We start from the raw sequence: 16,606 nt of genomic DNA on the forward strand, positions 1-16,606 counted from the left end.
CTCCCTTCCCTTGTCAATTGACACTTTTTGTAAACATGTAAGAACATCTTCAGGTTCTGCATTTAACATACACGCATTCCAATTTTCACACAAACCAGCACAACGTGACCATTCCTGAGCTAAAAGTTTATACGGGGCAGTTTCCCACCCGGGTATTTCTATGTCCGGATTTGCTACATGAGAACTTGCTTTTGAGCTCGCTTTGATCTTATTAAGCATTTTCCTTTTTTTTTTTTTTTTGAATCCTGCCGACTACGCCAATTTGTGTTGCTATACTCTTCAGAATATCAGAACTATGAACTTCAGGATAGTTTAAGGCACAATGTAAAGCAATCACTCTCAGACACCTTAGTGAGTAGAATAATCAAGTTTATTTAAGGGGCAAGTTCTCATATGGCAAAACTAACCACACTAATATATATATATCAAGAGAATAACATGAGAATAATGGTGAGAATATAAGCACTCTGTGATATCATGAAGAATAGCATGAAAATAACTGCAAGAATAAGTGCCTATAACACACGCACACACAATATACTTCAATGCTTATAAATTGAAAGGGTTCACCGAAAAGAGATTCTGCATCCCTCCGCCGCACACCAAGCCGGGGAACCCAAATCGACTGGCACAGGGAGTCTCCTTCGGGACAATCAGTCCTCCTGGCGTTGCGTCCAACCCAGAAGAGAGTTCCTCAACCAGTCCATCCAGGCTCCTGACCTTTATAGTATTTACTAACGCCCAGGAGTCTTTTCTAGAAAAAGACCCCCTCCTTTACAAATTGTGCAATCGGCGGTACCTTGTTCACCCTTCGAGACGTCTCCTCAGAACGGGCCAGGTTCCCAGAAGAGGGCTCCAAGGTGAAGTTTGCATTCCTCCTTGAGTACAGGCGCATCCCCCTGTTGTCCTAACTGATAGCTCGTGGAATGTAAATAGCGCCCTTCGTATCAGGCAGATGGAGCGAAGTTGAGCAGAAAAACACCCCACCCTGCAGCTTGCCGAAGCTTGTGGAAAAACACAGAACAGTGCCTTATGCACAGAACCAGACTCGACAAAATGGAGTCGTGAACCAAAATGGAAGCGAAGGCCAATGGAAGCAGAGGCCAATGGTCCACACCCTGCACCACTGTTTACCTTGCACGTAGTGCATGTAGCAATTCATGTGGACACAGGAGACAGCATGCCTGTCAAAAACAACATTTTCAGACAGTCTGGCCAAGTTAAGGAAAGCATCAAGGTGGAAGTCCACAAGATGCTGGAATTGGGAGTCATTGAGCACTCTGACAGCCCCTGGGCTAGCCCAGTGGTCTTAGTCCCCAAATCTCACACCAAAGATGGAAAGAGAGAGATGAGGTTTTGTGTGGACTACAGAGGACTTAATTCTGTCACCAAGACAGATGCCCATCCCATTCCAAGGGCTGATGAACTGATTGATAAATTAGGTGCTGCCAAATTCATAAGTACCTTTGACTTAACAGCAGGGTACTGGCAAATCAAAATGGCACCTGGAGCAAAAGAAAAGACAGCATTCTCCACACCTGATGGGCACTATCAGTTTACTGTTATGCCCTTTGGTTTAAAGAATGCCCCTGCCACCTTCCAAAGGTTGGTGAATCAAGTCCTTGCTGGCTTGGAGTCCTTTAGTGCAGCTTATCTTGACGATATTGCCGTCTTTAGCTCCAACTGGCAGGATCACCTGGTCCACCTGAAGAAGGTTTTGAAGGCTCTGCAATCAGCAGGCCTCTCTATCAAGGCATCCAAATGCCAGATAGGGCAGGGAACTGTGGTTTACTTGGGACACCTTGTAGGTGGAGGCCAAGTTCAGCCACTCCAGCCTAAGATCCAGACTATTCTGGACTGGGCAGCTCCAAAAACCCAGACTCAAGTCAGGGCATTCCTTGGCTTGACTGGGTATTACAGGAGGTTTGTGAAGGGATATGGATCCATAGTGACAGCCCTCACAGAACTTACCTCCAAGAAAATGCCCAAGAAGGTAAACTGGACTGTAGAATGCCAACAGGCCTTTGACACCCTGAAACAAGCAATGTGCACAGCACCAGTTCTAAAAGCTCCAGATTACTCCAAGCAGTTCATTGTGCAGGCAGATGCCTCTGAACATGGGATAGGGGCAGTTTTGTCCCAAACAAATGATGATGGCCTTGACCAGCCTGTTGCTTTCATTAGCAGGAGGTTACTCCCCAGGGAGCAGCGTTGGAGTGCCATTGAGAGGGAGGCCTTTGCTGTGGTTTGGTCCCTGAAGAACCTGAGACCATACCTCTTTGGTACTCACTTTGTAGTTCAAACTGACCATAGACCTCTCAGATGGCTGATGCAAATGAAAGGTGAAAATCCAAAACTGTTGAGGTGGTCCATCTCCCTACAGATACTAGAGCAGACACCCAAGTGGGACAGGCCTCGTTACAAAAGCAGTTTAAATTAACTGATCAACTGGTGTAGCTTAATCTAGCTTTGTCCACAGAGGTATGGGATGGGCTTGCTACTCTAGGCTGTGCTTATGACTATTGATGAAAAAGCAGAGCAGAGAAGGGTAAGTTACTTACCTGTAGTCCTAGTTCTCTTCCAGGGGTATCCTCATCAAAGTCATAAGCAACCCTCCCACCTCCCCAGGCAAACCTTTGCATACAGCAGTTCTTGTTTTAGTGGAGTTTTCTCATTCTCTACTTCACCGTTAAAAAAGAGCTGATTTAACTGTCACCTAACTGTCACCTTTCTCAGACTTATGAGGCATGGTGGGATACCGGAGGTCTCTGAGACCTTAAAGGCACGGTGCCATTTATTTGCTTTACCATGTTAATCTGGATGCAGCCTATTGGCTAAAAATGTCTGTGCTTTTCATTACAGTTTTATCTATGCCTCCTTTCTTTCTGAATTAAACAAAATCTGGAATCCTTTTTGAAATGTATTAAAGGAAAACTCAACGAAAATTAGACATGCTTTTTACCTTTATAATATAGGCTACATACATATGTGTATATATATGTGTATATATATATATATATATATATATATATATATATATATATATATATGTATCGTGCTCCGGGGTGGGGTCACCCCACGCGGGTGGGAATAATTCAGTGCTTATGACTTTTATGAGGATTCCCCTTGAAGAGAACTAGGATTACAGGTAAGCAACTTATCCTTACTGACTAGGTGTACACACTCTACATAGTGCCAGGGAGATAGTCTCTTAAGTTTGGGTAAGATAGGGGTCTAGGCATAGCCCTTGCTCCAAACGTCTTTGGAGAGACTAGGAGTTAGGGTAGTTAGGAACACATACACCACCCTAACCACACAACGTGTCTTCATAGCAGAACACATCTCAGGCTATGGATTCACAATCTGTGGGCCTAACTTTCCAAGAGTTGAAGAGATGTGCTCAGAAAAGAGCTTGAAGACAGGGAGGGAACCTAACAAGAGTCTGCTTCTGGGCCTGCTCCTCAAGGATCACCAGGACCATGCTGGTAGCAGGAGAAGGGGGAGGAAGATGCACACTCTAGCCCCCGAGTGTTAGAAAGACAGGCTCTGGACACTGAGGCTGGTCAGCAGGGTCCCTCAGACGCTCACTAAGTCCCTAGTAAATCACCTAGCCTAGCTGGGAGCACTTCAGGTAGTGAGAAGGGAAGCCATACCAGTAGGCCCCCTTTTGTCCCTGAGGGTTAGTTGAGGGGGCCACTAAGAATAGGAACTGATCTTCCTTTGCTCACTCTCATGTCACCTCAGTCTCTGAGAGGACACACGGTTCAAATCCAGGAGAAGATTCCCTAGATAGGGAACTCTGACAGCTGAGACTGGAGGAGGCCAAGCTGAGGCTGCAGCAGCACCTAGCTAGCCCTAGTTAGGGAGGACTTGGCAATGGAGAGAGAGAGAGACAGGGTTTGGAGTTAGCACCCCATGGTGGCAGCCGCTTTAGTTTCAGGGAACAAAGAATCAGGAGGAATCCTTTGATTCCAGGAATCTAAACAAGGTTGTTCCCTTCTACAAGGTTGACTCTGATCTGACCTCTCCCCAAGAATTGGGAAAAAAAGGCAGACAAATGGGTCAGAACTAGGGTAAGCAGAAAAGCTCATATTGGGAGTGATAACAAGAAAAAAGAAGCAGGTAAGTCTCATGACAAGAGTGGGGTAAGGACAAAAGTAAGGAGTCTTCGTCAGGCCCACAAAACTCTTCTGGGGTTGGGTCAAAAACCTCTTCCTCTTTCGCCAATTTTAAAAAGCCTTAGTGCTATGTTTTTAAAAACAAAGGACATAGGCCAGGAGACAGCTCCTGTCCTGGGAAAGGCACTGAGCCTATCACTACTACTACTCCCCACACTTCTAGTGCCCCTAGCAATAGTGGTAGTGTTGGGACTACCAGCAGTAGTCAACCCAGAAGTGTAGTTGGGTTCACCTTTGGATCTGTAGTAGGGCCTGGGATAGATATAGAAACCCCTGAGACAACTTTTGTCTCTTATGGTGGCACTGGCCTTGCCACCCTAGCTGCTTGTCCCATCAACATGGATAAGTACAAGCAGTATATTCTAGTAAATGGTGTTGAGGCTGAGGCCAACAGGGACACAGGTGCCAAGTGTCACCATAGTAAATGAAAAGTTAGTGTCACTTGAACAAAACCTACTTGGTCACAAGTACCAAGTCACTGATGTAAATAACTCCACTCAGAGCCTCCCCATAGCTATCGTAGACTTTAGCTGCGGTGGATTACTGGCCTTAAATAGGTGGTAGTCTCCTTTAACTTACCTGTGTCGTGCCTCCTAGGTAATGACCTGGAGACCTCAGATTGGGCTGAAGTAGAGTTTCAAGCCCATGCAGCCATGCTGAAAATCCCTAAACACCTCCTTGACAACCTCAACACATGCTAAAGGTCAAAGAGGAAAAGAACCCTGGAATAATGGCCCAGTACACTCCTAACATCCAAGACAGGCAGACTACAGCGTTATCTCCGGTCCAAACTCCCACTGAGGAAACCCACTCCTCTAAGAAAGGAAACTACCCCCAGGGTGGAACCTATACCACAGGAGCCTAGCCTAAAACTATTGCAGCTAAACTCATAGTGGTAAATGGATCCCTCTGGGAGAACACTAAGGTAGAATAGCAATCCTACCCTGCCTTAGAAAGCTTGGAACAGACATGCTGTCCTCCCATGGAAACTTTGGGGCAGCACCTCTGCCCCACCCCTGACAACCCTGACAACATAGGACAGCAACCCTGTCCTTCTTTAGATCCTTTAAGGCAGCACCCCTGTCCTGCTCTAAACCCCTTCAGACAGCCATTTTGCCCTACTATAGCACCACAGGAACATCCACTCTGCCCTGCTCTAATACCCTTTAGTCCACAACCTCCAAATAGGGAACTAAAGGGCCCACAGTTGAAACACATTTTAGGAGAAGATATCAAACTGATAGTGTGGTCCACCTCTCCACATGGAAGGGGCCACACAGTGGATGATACTGGGAGCAACCACTCTAATGAGAGCTACTCTCCAGCTATCTCCACCTAGGCAATAAAGGCTCATCTGGCCAAGGTTTTATTGTCCTTTGTTTGGTGGGGGGAGGAGGGTTATGTAGGAAAGTAGCCTCTTTTTAGAATGGTTACCCCACTTTCTGCCTATTTGTCAGTGTGTTTGACTGTGTTCACTGGGATCCTGCTAACCAGGACCCCAATGACTGTGCTCTCTCTCCCTTTAAATTTGGTTGCTTACACCACACACACCCCACATTTGGCTTACTGGTGCCCACATGTAAGTCCCTAGAATATGGTATACAGGTACCCAGGGCATTGGAGTACCAGGGGATCTCCATAGGATGCAGGATTTATTGTGCCACCCATGGGGAGCCCATGTAAAATGCAACTGGAGACCTGCCATTGCAGCCTGCATGAAAAGGTGCATGCATCTTTTTCACTACGGGTCACTGCACCAGGTCACTGTAAGTCACCCCTATGGTAGGCCCTCCTATCCCAGAGGGCAGGGTGCACATACCTGTGTGTAAGAGCATCCCTGCAAAGGCAGTTCAATTTTCCTGGACCTTGTGAGTGCGGGGACGCCATTTATGCATGTACTGGCTATAGGTCATGTCCAGCTACATAATAGTAGTACCGAACCTGAACATGTTTTGTATCGAACATGTTGGAATCATACCCCAATACAGTTGCCAGTATTGGAAGTATGATTCCATGCACTCTGGGGGTCTATAGAGGACCCCCAGCATTGCTCCTACCAGCCTTCTATGGTTTTCCGGGTAACCCAAGCTCCTGGCTGCCCTCAGACATGTTTCTGCCCTCCTTGCTGCTACAAACAGCTCAGGCCCAGGAAGGCAGAACAAAGGATTTCCTTTGGGGGGGGGGGGGGGGGGGTAACACTCTCTTCCTTTGGAAATAGGTGTTACATGGATTGGGAGGGGTAGCCTCCCCAAGCCACTGGTATGCTTTGAAGGGCACATTTGGTGCTTTCCATGCATAAACCAGTCTACAACAGTTCAGGGACCTCCAGTCCCTGCTCTGGCTCACAACTGGACAATAGAAATGGGAGAGACCACTCCCCTGTCCATCGCCACCCCATGGGTGCCACCCAGAGCACCTCCAGAGGGTCCATGGATCCTTCCATCTTGAATCCCAGGTGGGCAGAGGCCTCTGGGAGCGTCTGAGTGGAGAGGTCAGGCAGGTGAAGTCAGAGTCTCCTCGTGATAGGTGGTCAGCTGACTAGGTGACCAATCCCACTTTCAGGGCTATTTAGAGTCTTCCTCTGGGTTGAGTACTCCGATCCGGCTTGCAAGATTCCAGCAGGACTAATCTGTAACCTCTAATTCAACTTCTAGCCACTGGAACTATGACTGGACCCTCCAGGAACCAAGAATCTGCATCCACAACGAAGGCTCTGCTTGCAACATTGTTTCCACCGCTCCTTTAAGCTTCTGCAACATTTCCCCAGCTGTGCATCCTCTGAGGGTGGCAAGTCCTCCATCTGCGTGAGAAGGAAGAAGTAATCTCCATTGGAGTGAAGAAGTCACTCACCTGCATCTGCAGGCAGCAACTGCAATGATGACCGGCTGTGTGAATCTCCTCTCCTCCTGAGCTCCATGGATCGTGCATCACAGGTTGTGGTCTTGAATAGTCCTCTTGGTCTTCTCTGTCAGCTATCCAACTTTAGTGGAGATAGGCCCTTGCCTTCCTGTGCACTACTTCTCTTGCACCTACCAAGGCATGTTGGCATTTCCTCCAAGTGAACTTCAGGCTCCTGTAGCCCCAGCTGCCAGCACTCCTTCCTGCGATGTACAGCCCTCTGCGTGCTTCTCCAGCGGAGTGGGACCCTTCTCCAGTTGTGCTGCGTGGGCTCCTGTGTGACTCCTGGTTCCTCTTCCAGTGAGTCTCCTGTGGAGGCTGTCTTTTCTTCTGTGGACTCTCTGCCTTGTTGAGTCAACCCCTAGGACACCACCGTGGGTTGAGTTCTCCTGGACCTTGCTGGTCCCCGGCAGATCCACTTTTTCTTCACTGCGACCTCTGCCTTTGCCAAGCGTTGTTGGTGGCTTTTCCATGCCACTGACTGACTGCAATCATCCATCCGGCTTGGGACCTCAACTGCATCCTCCAGGAACTCTTCACCAACTCCAGGGCTGAATTGCTGACCTTCTTTGTCCTACCGTGGACCAACTCCTTCAACCAAAGAGAGGTGGGTAGTGGCTCCTGTCCACACTGGACTCTTCTGTGACTTCTGGACTTGGTCCCCTTCTTCCACATGTCTTCTGCTTCAGGAATCCACTGCTGGTTTCTTGCAGTCTTGTCTGGGTGTTGAATTATCTTCTTTTTTCCCTTTGGGTGGTTTGGGGAAAATCCAACAACTTACTCTTTTCTCCCTGGTCGCTGGGGGGCACTGTGGTACTTAACTTTGGAGTTTCCTAGTTCCTCCAGTTCCCCTCTACACATCCCACTTACCTAGGTGAGGGTCCTGCATTCGCATTGCATTTTTTTGGTTTATGGTTTGGGCACTGTTTTCTATAACTTTTTATGCCTACTTCTGATTACTAGTGTACATATTTAATGTGTTACTTACCTCCTATTGGAGGATTGCTTCTCCAGTGCTTTTTGGTAATTGTGTCACTAAAATAAAGTACCTTTATTTTTTAAAACACTGAGGCCCTCATTACAACCCTGGCGGTAAATCCTGCTCACTGCCGTGCAGAAGACCGCCAACATACCGTTGCGGCTGCGGAATTCCACTACAGGTATTACGACTCACAGCTCGAAATCCGCCACAATACAGACACCCACACAAGTCCACCACACTAAAGATCAGAGATAAACTTGCGATATCAAAACCTACACCGTCACGCCAACAGGAATACGCCCACAGTATCACGACCCACTAATCAACCCAGCGGTCTTTCAACTGCGGCAATCCATTGGCGGTACACAACGCCGCGCTCAAAGTACACACACATCTACAAAACACCCCCACATTGGACAATTCAAAATACACACACCTGACACACATACACACACCACACCCACACACCCAATCCAATATAAAGCACACACCCACATCACCCACAAACCCTTACAACCCAAATTTTGAAAGAAGGCCAGAGAGAGAGATTACCTAACACAACACTAGCATCCACAGACACACAACACCATCACTCATACAACATCCACGCACTTCAAACACCACACACCAACACATCCCCTCACACATCATAACAGACAGCACCTCACACATCACCCACACTACATCATGGCACCTCAAATACACCCCAGGTTCTCTGAGGAGGAGCTCAGGGTCATTGTGGAGGAAATCATCCAGGTAGAGCCACAGCTATTCGGATCACAGGTGCAGCAGACATCCATTGCTAGGAAGATGGAGCTATGGCGGAGAATTGTCGACAGGGTCAACGCAGTGGGACAGCACCCAAGAAGACGGGATGATATCAGAAAGAGGTGGAATGACCTACGGGGGAAGGTACGTTCGGTGGTATCCAGACACCAGATTGCTGTACAGAGGACTGGCGGTGGACCCCCACCTCCTCCCCCACAACTAACAACATGGGAGGAGCAAGTCTTGGCAATACTGCATCCTGAGGGCCTTGCAGGAGTAGCAGGAGGACTGGACTCTGGTAAGGCAAATCGTTACTACTTTATCCCCCCACCCCACCTGCATGCCATCACATACTCCCACCCTCACCCTCACACCCATCACCCCAACACCCCACAGATACCCCACTACCACAACCCACACATCCCAAAATCAAGCCCTGCATATAACACCAATGCATGGACACCCATCACCAAAGCATGTACAGTAGAGAAACTCACTCATGCCCCAAAATCACCAATCACACAGGGGCCACGGACATAATGCAAGCACAGGAGTAGAGGTTAACTCAACCATTGCACATGATGGCACACACAGATACTAACATTATGCATTCACACCCCAACATGACCCCAACCAAACGTCACCGGACAGGAGGTGCCAGACATATCCAGTCCCCCCACAGAAGAGACCCACAGTGATGACAGCAGCTCTGCATGCCTGGATCAAGATTACAAGCCCGGCCCATCAGGGACCTCGGGACAGTTGGTTCCCCTGACACAGTCACAAACAACCACTGAACCTCCCCCCTCAGGAAACACCACCACAGCACGCACCCAGCGGGCCCATCTCTCTGTCCCCAGGACACGTCAATCAGCAGTGTGTCCACCACTACAGGGAACCCAGGCAAACCCACTAACACAGGACTATCAGGGATCTGGGGGCACCGGCAGTGGGCACACGGTTCAGGGGACAAAGGCACAGGATAACAGGGAAGCTGGGAGGACTGCTGTGCGACAGGGGGAGGACAGGCTCAGGGAACCCACTCTCTACGAGGCACTCTCCAACATCATGGGAGCTTACCACCATTCCCAGGAGACCATGGGCACGGTACTGGCCAAGGTTCAGGAGACCCAGCAGATGCAGGAGAAACACTACCTGGGAATCAGGGAGGACTTGAAGTCCATCAACACCACCCTGATCACCATTGCAGGGGTGGTGGCAGACCTTGTCAACACCAGGAGGGACACAGTGGCACACCAACGGGCCCCTGACACTAGCCTGGACGATGAACAGCCCTCCACATCCGCCGGCGCTAGTGGACAAGAGGCACCACCACAGTAACAACAGGCCATCAGCACCCCACCCCCTGCAGAGGAAGAACCACCCCGCAAACGGTCCCTAAGATCCAAGAAAAAGACAGAGAACATTGCCAAGACCCCCACCAGGAAATAAGACACCCCTGAATGTCACCCTTCTGTCCCACTTTGTCACCCTGTCCACCTTAAACTGCCATTGCTCAACTTCCTATGCCCATTTGGACAATGCACCTGTGAAACAAATAGACTGGACTCTGCCATGGACATTCCTCCACCATCACCCCAGCCCATTTCACACACCCCTCCACTTATTTTCACAGAAATAAACACACTTGAATCACAAACAATCTGGAGTCTGTCTGTGCTTTGACTAATGTGTAATTGCAAAACCTCTGAAATATAGCAAAGTCAATGCACCTGTTCACATACCAATGTAACACAGCTGTAGGCCAGCAGTAAACATAGCAGAGGGCACAAAGTGGGACCCAGATCTGTGAAATGGAAAGGCAAAGTAACAAGCCAGGGTCCATACACTGAGTGAAAATGACAGACTTATGCTAGCTCCAACAGTAGTATGAGATGTGGGAAGCAGTTACATCTTCTTACCTGTGTCTCACTGGAAGTATTGCATGATGAAGTTATTTCGGTTGTCGACATCTTTTTCTTCTGCCTCCTCTTCTTCACTGTCCACAGGCTCCATAGCTGCCACAAGACCACCATCTGGCCCATCCTCCTGCAGAAAAGGCACCTGGCATCGCAAAGCCAGGTTGTGCAACATACAGCAGGCGACGATTATCTGGCACACTTTCTTCGGTGAGTAGTATAGGGAGCCACCTGTAAGACGAAGGCACCGGAATCTGGCCTTCAGGAGGCCAAAGGTGCGTTCTATAATCCTCCTAGTTCACCCATGTGCCTCATTGTAGCGTTCCTCTGCCCTTGTCACAAGATTCCTCACTGGGGTCAGTAGCCATGACAGGATGAGGTAACCAGAGTCACCTGCAAATGTCGAGGGACAACTGTTAGGCAGACACTAACCCTTAGGGACAACCCCATACCCAGACACCTATGTCAACTGTGTTGGGATCTTGGGCTCACCTATTAGCCACACATGGTGCCTCAGGAGTTGCCCCATCACATAAGGGATGCTGCTATTCCTCAAAATGTAAGGGTCATGCACTGAGCCAGGATACTTGGCATTCACATGGGGGATGTACTGGTGTGCCAAACACACCATCTGCACATTCAGTGAATGGTAGCTTTTCCGGTTCCTGTCCATCTGTTCATTCCTGTGGGGGGGGGGGACAAATGCCACATGTGTACCATCAATGGCACCAATGATGTTGGGGATATGTCCCAGGGCATAAAAGTCACCTTTCACTGTGGGCACATCCTCCACCTGAGGGAAAACGATGTAGCTGTGCATGTGTTTCTGCAGGGCAGATAACACTCTGGACAACACGTTAGAGAACATTGGCTGGGACATCCCTGATGCCATGGCCACTGTTGTTTGAAAAGACCCACTAGCCAGGAAATAGTGTACAGACAGATCCTGCACTAGAGGGGGTATTCCTGTGGGATGGCGGATAGCTGAAATCAGGTCTGGCTCCAACTGGGCACACAGTTCCAGGATTGTTGCATGATCAAGTCTGTATGTGTTAATGATGTGTCTCTTCCATTGTCGACAGGTCCACCAGGGGTCTGTACACCGGAGGATGCCGCCATCTCATCACCTGTCCCAGCAGATGTGCCATATGGAGAAGACCAGCGAGCAGAGGGTCATCCAACACTTAGGTATCACAATGTTGGAAAATTGCAATGTGCATGTATCTGTCTGTATTCCAGGTCTAAATAGGTGTGACGCAGTTTTTTTCCATGTCATGTGGCCCCCTGACATGGCGGCTGCCTGACCTATAAGGTGAGACAAGGGAAAATGAGGTAACTGCGCTGGAGTTGTACACCGTTGCGGTGGGCGGTCGAAGACCGTGGCGCAATTCAGCATTGATTAACATTGGGCCGTATGGGACCCAGGAGCCAATGACAATGTACGCCGGCGGTGATGGTACGCACTGCCGAGGACGTGGCCGCCATTTTCTTACTGTTCCCTCACTTGATACCTGACCTTCAACAGGAGAGGACCAAGAGTGCAAGTGCTGCTGTGACCTGTGTCTGGAAGCGACGATGGCTACAGTGTCTGGGGAAAGGGCCCCTGCCTTAACTTCGGAGGAGTTGGAGAAACTGGTGGATGGGGTCCTGCGCCAGTGCAATCAACTGTATGGTCATCCAGACAAACAGGTGAGTACACTGTGAGCATGGTGGATGGCACATGAGTGTATGGAGAGTCATGGATGGAAGAGGGTGGGGAGGGGTACAAGCCAGCATGTCAGGATTGTGTGTGTATGTATGGTTGGGCCAGGGTGGAAGTTGTTTGGCAATGCGTGAGATGAAATGTACAGGCTAGAAACATCAATTTTTACTTCACTTTTCTTCTAGGTCAGCACCCACCAGAAGAAGGGTATTTGGCGTGCCATCGCCAAGGACGTCCGGACCCTGGGGGTCTACCATGGATGATGGCATGGGGATGGCCTCCCAACGTGGAAGGGGTGCTCGTTGCAGCATGACCCCCCCGATGTACCGGATCCTGGCGGTTGCCTATCCGGAGTTCGATGGGCGCTTGAGGGCATCACAGCAGCCACAAGGGGGTGAGTACACTCTAATTCAGCTGACTCTGCGCGCTTTACAAGATGTCTGGGTGCTCGAAGTGGGCTGTGCGTTCCCCTAGGCCAGGGCGATCTTGGTAGGCTAGGTCCCTTGTTAGGCAGGCTCTGTGGCTCCCCAACCCCACCACTGGTAATAGCCATCTACACCTAGTCAGGCTCCTGTGACTTCCAGGTGTGCAGCAATTGGGCTTAGGCCTCGTCCCCCATGAGCATGTGAATTTGCTAGGAACTGTTAGTGCATGGCTTAGTGCATAGGGCTGCTCCCTGTGTGTTGTGTCCGCCAACGGTAGTGGTGTTGCAAGCACTGAACATGTGTTTCTTCTGTCTTCCCCACCCTTTTTGTTTTGTCTCCCTGTTCTTGCGTGCAATAGCATCATCTGGTGGAGGAGCAGTGGCACCGGAGCAGGAGGGAGCTGCAACCCACATGGCCCTGGAGGGTGAAGTAACGGAGTCTGAAGCCACCAGTGGGACGGAGGGCGAGGGGAGGTCCACGATGGGGACAGGATCATACACCAGCGACAGCGACTCCTCCTCTGATGGGAGCTCCCTTGCGGTGGCAGGCACCTCTGTGCCCACCACATCAACAGGTAGAGCCGCCAACCCCCCACCAGCACCAACCTCCCAGCAGCCCCTCAGCGTGTGTCCCGTGCCTGCTCACCCAGGAGGGTGGGCATCTCCTTCGCCAAGGTGAAGAAGGTGCCCACATCCCGGAGGGAAAAGCCGCACCTACCAGCCACCAAGGGCTCCTCCAAAACAAAAGGGGACAGTGACAAGACACCTGCGGCACCATCAAAGGTGGTGAAGGTACAGAAGCCAAAGAGCAGGTCAGGACAGGGCACGGTGGCACCGACTGAGGGACTAGTGTCACCCTGTCAATGACTACACCAACCTGTACGGCGGCGAACACCGCAACCTGCACCGACACCAGCATGCCACCAGCACCGCCACCTGCACAGCCACCTGCACCGCCACCTGCACGTCTGAAGCCTCAGCAACAGTCCCCAGCAATTTCCCCAGTGGGCAGCCGTCCGAGGCTGCAGGAGACATCCTGCTGTGTCCCTCAACAGGTGCTGACACATGCACCAGCACCGCCTCCACAGACACCGCCGCAAGCACTGCCACCAGTCCTGCAACGTGCTCGGACAGTGGCACCACAGCTGACATGGCTACCATCCCCAGTGGGCAGCCGTCCGAGGCTGGAGGAGACTTCCTGGACCCTGCCCAGCTTCCATGAGGCATGACTCTCATCACTGTTTGCACCTGCAGGTGGAAGACGAAGCCGAAGCAGGGTGGGGAATGTCTCTGCCTCCATGGCGTATCATGCTACCTGTTCCTAGGCAACCTCGTCGCACACACACCCATGTGACGTAATGGGACCAGCCACACTGCATGTGGAGCACTCTGGTCACCAAGCCCCCTCCAGAACCAGTGGAGAATCACATCCACTACCTCAGTCCTTGGCAGGATGAAGCATTCTGGGCACCAAGCCCCCTCCAGAACCAGTGGAGAATCACATCCACTACCTCAGTCCTTGGCAGGATGAAGCACTCTGGGCACCAAGCCCCCTCCAGAACCAGTGGAGACTGACATCCACTTGAGAGACTGTGGCTTTGCACTCCCCAGGATAGAGCAGTGGGCAAACCACCCACTGGAAAGACTTGAGAGACTGTGGCTTTGCACTCCCCAGGGTAGAGCAGTGGACAAACCACCCACTGGAAAGACTTGAGAGACTGTAGCTTTGCACTCCCCAGGATACAGCAGTGGGCAAACCTCCCATTGGAAAGACTTGAGAGACTGTGGCTTTGCACTCCCCAGGAACAGCAGTGGGCAAACCACCCACTGGAAAGACTTGAGAGACTGTGGCTTTGCACTCCCCAGGATACAGCAGTGGGCATGGAGCCCCCTCGAGCAGCAGTGGCTTTGTGCATTCATCTGGCTGAGGTGCCCCCCTCCCCTTTCCCCTGAGGTGCCTGTGTATTTTCCATCTGATGCCCCTGCAGGGTTCTCTCCGTTTCGAGACAGGTATCTTGTGTGGGCTTCGCCCATGCATTTTGGCACCACTGGTCCACGGACAATGATTGGTACACTATCCAGACTTGTGTAGTTGGTGTACATATTTGTATATACTGATTTTTTAACTTTTACTATCTGATTTTTCATGATTACACTTGTTACAATCATTTAATTTTTTCCTTGGTGTCGAGAGGTGAGTGGTTTCCCTTCTGTGTACTGTTTCCGCCGTGCTTTTGATGCGTTGGTTCCGCCCCGGAAAAGGTGGTGGATAGGCGTGTTGAAATACAGTGAGCGTTACTTTGTCCTCAGCCTGTCTGTTGGCGGTTACCGCCGCAGTGTTTGTTTCTACCGGCGTGGCGGTCGGAGTGTTAAAGTGGCTGTCTATGTTGGCGGTTTCCGCCATGGTCGTGATTCAATTTTTTTTCCCGCCGGCCTGTTGGCGGTATTACCACTGCTTTAATACCATCCGCCAGGGTTGTAATGAGAGCCTGAGTGTTTTCTTTCATGTGTGTAAGTGCTGTGTGACTACAGTGGTATTGCATGAGCTTTGCATGTCTCCGATATAAGCCTTGGCTGCTCATCCGCAGCTACCTCTAGAGAGCCTGGCTAATAGACACTATCTGCACTACACTAATAGGGGATACCTAGACCTGGGGTAAGGTGAAAGTACCTTAGGTACCCACCACACACCAGGCCAGATTCCTACAAGATTTCCACCAAACAACTAAAAGGCTTCTTCCAGCAGTTTGGGCTGTAGTCATGTTCAAAATCCCTATGAGAATTATAGTGGAAAACACACTTTTTTTACCCAACGTTTTCTCAGCTCCTGCTTGATGGATCACCCCAAAACATCCCATGTACAGCAAGATAGTCTGAAACACTTTTTTGGGAAAAGTTCATAAAGATTTGTCAAACGGCGCCAAAGATATAGGCAAGGCAAAAAACACATTCCTTATGAAAACGTGATCCTAACTATAACTGCCTACTGGTAGGATATATATATATATATATATATATATATATATATATATATACACATATCCCTACCCACCCAATTATTCCTACACACCCACTACCAAACATAAACAAATAAAAGCAACAGTAGTGGAAAATTAATAGTAAACATGAATTTAAGAAATATTATTGATACTACACTGTAGTTAATACACGGAAATACTAAAACATAGTTAGTCACAGGTAATTTGGTGGCCAGAGATATGCTAGCAAACCCATTTACCAACATAGTATTATAACAAAATACAAGAGTCCATCTCATGGTACTCAGGAAGAGAGGAGCACAGTCACACAAATACTACTCAGAATAGGAATCAAAGACTCAAAACATTATACAGGAAATGCACATACATTTTCAAAGGAAAAATAAAATAAACTATATCAAAATGACTTACATATCATTAATATTAAAATAATACTAAGTTATAACACAAAATGCAATAAAACATAAAATTAAAAAAATGTGTTATTATATACAGCAATATTAAAAAAATGAAATCAGACACTAAAAAAACATATTTTCTTACCTGCAATAGTCTGTCTTATTATGTTTTTGTAATGATATTAAGGTTGTGCACCAAATTATCATATACAGCTTCAAGTTCAGCATGATGGAAAGAGGGGAACACAGACAATGCGCACAGTCTTCTATTATAAGAGGAATTTCTTAGCACTCATACTGAGAATGGTGGAAGCTGGGTAACATCTGTGTCTGAGGCA

This window comes from Pleurodeles waltl, chromosome 10 (genome assembly GCF_031143425.1).
Source record: "Pleurodeles waltl isolate 20211129_DDA chromosome 10, aPleWal1.hap1.20221129, whole genome shotgun sequence".
Taxonomy (NCBI): domain Eukaryota; kingdom Metazoa; phylum Chordata; class Amphibia; order Caudata; family Salamandridae; genus Pleurodeles; species Pleurodeles waltl.